Here is a 3,200-nt window from a genome sequence, read left to right as displayed (position 1 = left end):
GAAGCCTTTATAGCTTGGTGGCAGTGATTGAAGAACTCTATCAATGACACTATCATCAGGAAGATTAACTCCCAGTTGAGTCAAGTGGTTATGGTACCCAGACATTCTGAGTATGTGTTCACTGACAAAAGTGTTCTCCTCCATTTTGCAGCTATAGAACTTGTTGGAGACTTCATATCTCTCAACTCGGGCATTTGCTTGAAATATTAACTTCAACTATTCGAATATCTCATATGCTCCACGACGCTCAAAACGTCTTTGAAGTCCCGATTCTAAGCCGTAAAGCATGGCACACTGAACTATCGAGTAGTCATCAACACGCGTTTGCCAGGCATTCACAATGTCTGCAATTGCGGGCGCGGGTCTTACCCTTAATGGTGCTTCTAGGACGTAATTCTTCTCTGCAACAATGAGGATAATCCTCAAGTTGCCGAGCCAGTCCCTGTAGTTGCTGCCATCATCTTTCAACTTAGCTTTCTCTAGGAACGCATTAAAATTCAAAGGAACGGTAGCACGGCCATTGATCTATAACAACATAGACATGCAAAATACTATCAGGTACTAAGTTCATGATAAATTGAAGTTGAATTAATCATATTACATAAGAACTCCCACTTAGATAGACATCCCTCTAATCATGTAAGTGATCACGTGATCCAAATCAACTAAACCATGTCCGATCATCACGTCATATGGAGTAGTTTTCAATGGTGAACATCACTATGTTGATCATATCTACTATATGATTCACGCTCGACCTTTCAGTCTCAGTGTTCCGAGGCCATATCTGCATATGCTAGGCTTGTCAAGTTTAACGCGAGTATTTTGCATGTGCAAAACTGGCTTGCACCCATTGTATGTGAACGTAAAGCTTATCACACCCAATCATCACGTGGTGTCTCGGCACGACGAACTGTAGCAACGGCGCATACTCAGGGAGAACACTTATACCTTGAAATTTAGTGAGAGATCATCTTATAATGCTACCGCCGAACTAAGCAAAAATAAGATGCATAAAAGATAAACATCACATGCAATTAAAATATGTGACATGATATGGCCATCATCATGTTGTGCTCATGATCTCCATCACCGAAGCATCGTCATGATCTCCATCGTCACCGGCGCGACAACTTGATCTCCATCATAGCATCTTTGTTGTCTCGCCAACTATTGTTACTACAACTATCGCTACCGCTTAGTGATAAAGTAAAACAATTACATGGCGATTGCATTGCATACGATAAAGCGGCAACCATATGGCTCCTGCCAGTTGTCGATAACTTTGTTACAAAACATGATCATCTCATACAACAATTTATATCACATCATGCCTTGATCATATCACATCACAGCAAGCCCTGCAAAAACAAGTTAGACGTCCTCTACTTTGTCGTTGCAAGTTTTACGTGGCTGCTACGGGCTTCTAGCAAGAACCGTTCTTACCTACGCATCAAAACCACAAAGTTTTTTGTCAAGTGTGTTGTTTTAACCTTCAACAAGGACCGGGCGTAGCCACACTCGATTCAAATAAAGTTGGAGAAACAGACACTCACCAGCCACCTGTGTGTGAATCACGTCGGTAGAACCTCGCGTAAGTGTATGCACATTGTCGGCCTGAGCCGCTTCATCCAACAATACCCCCAAATCAAAGTATGACATGCTGGTAAGCAGTATGACTATTATCGCATGCAATTCTTTGTGTTCCACTCGTGCATATAACATCTATGCATAGACCTGGCTTGGATGCCATTGTTGGGGAACGCAGTAATTTCAAAAAAGATTCCTACAATCACACAAGATCTATCTAGGTGATTGAGGGAGTACTGGATTAAGGGATCCTCGGACAGCCGGACTATATACTTTGGTCGGACTATTGGACTATGAAGATACAATATTGAAGACTTCATCCCGTGTCCGGATGGGACTCTCCTTTGCGTGGAAGGCAAGCTTGGCGATTCGGATATGAAGATTCCTTTCCCTGTAACCGACTTTGTGTAACCCTAGCCCCCTCCGGTGTCTATATAACCCGGAGGGTTTAGTCCATAGGACAACAATAATCATAACCATAGGCTAGCTTCTAGGATTTAGCCTCTATGATCTCGTGGTAGATCAACTCTTGTAATACTCATATCATCAAGATCAATCAAGCAGGAAGTAGGGTATTACCTCCATCGAGAGGGCCCGAACCTAGGTAAACATCGTGTCCCCCGCCTCATGTTACCATTAGCCTTAGACGCACAGTTCGGGACCCCCTACCCGAGATCCGATGGTTTTGACACCAACATTGGTGCTTTCATTGAGAGTTCCACTGTGTCGTCACCACAAGGCTTGATGGCTCCTTCAATCATCAACAACACCGTCTTGGAGTTTTTCTCCCCAGACAGATCTTCATATTCGGCGGCTTCGCACTGCGGCCCAACTCTCTTGGCCATCTAGAGCTGATCGACAGCTATGCCCCTGGCCATTAGGTCAGGTTCGGAAGCTTGAACAACACAGCTGACATCTGTGGAGACTTGATCTTCGACGGATTCGAGCCTACGACAGCCGCTCCCCGCCGCCACGACGAACATGACCTAAATCTGTCATCAGACTATCTGCGGGAGATTGCGCCTGACACCCAGCTGGCCTTAGATCCATAGCAGAGCGCGCCATCCGAGGACGAAAGGCTCGACCTCGCCCCGGAAGTCGCGGACTCAGCGGCGCTAGAGCCGGACACAGATTTGACCTCCAACGAGGCCTGTGTCATTGGAGCCTCGAACTCGTCTCCGGCCATAGGCTCCAAACCGCGTGTACCCGCACCCATCGAATCTGGCTGGGCACCGATCTTAGAGTTCAGCTCCGCGGACATCTTCCAAGACTCACCCTTAGGTGATGTGTTAAACTCATTAAAGTCTCTCTCCTTGTTAGGAGATTCTTGGCCAAACTATGTCCGGCTTGAGTGGGAAGCGGACGATGAAGGACTTCGTTGCCCACCCACCACCCACTTGATAGCCACTGTCGATGATTTAACCGACATGCTTGATTACGACTCCGAAGACATCGATGGTATGGACGACGATGCCGGAGAAGAAAAGGAACCACCGCCCACAGGGTGCTGGTGTCACACCCTGTTTTTGTAACATGTCATTTGCATTAATAAAGCATGAAAATTTGGACCAACAAAAACTTTTGCATCATTTGGCTTTTATTTGGAGTTG

This window comes from Triticum dicoccoides, chromosome 4B (genome assembly GCF_002162155.2).
Source record: "Triticum dicoccoides isolate Atlit2015 ecotype Zavitan chromosome 4B, WEW_v2.0, whole genome shotgun sequence".
NCBI lineage: Eukaryota > Viridiplantae > Streptophyta > Magnoliopsida > Poales > Poaceae > Triticum > Triticum dicoccoides.
Note: the sequence above shows the minus strand (reverse complement) of the source record.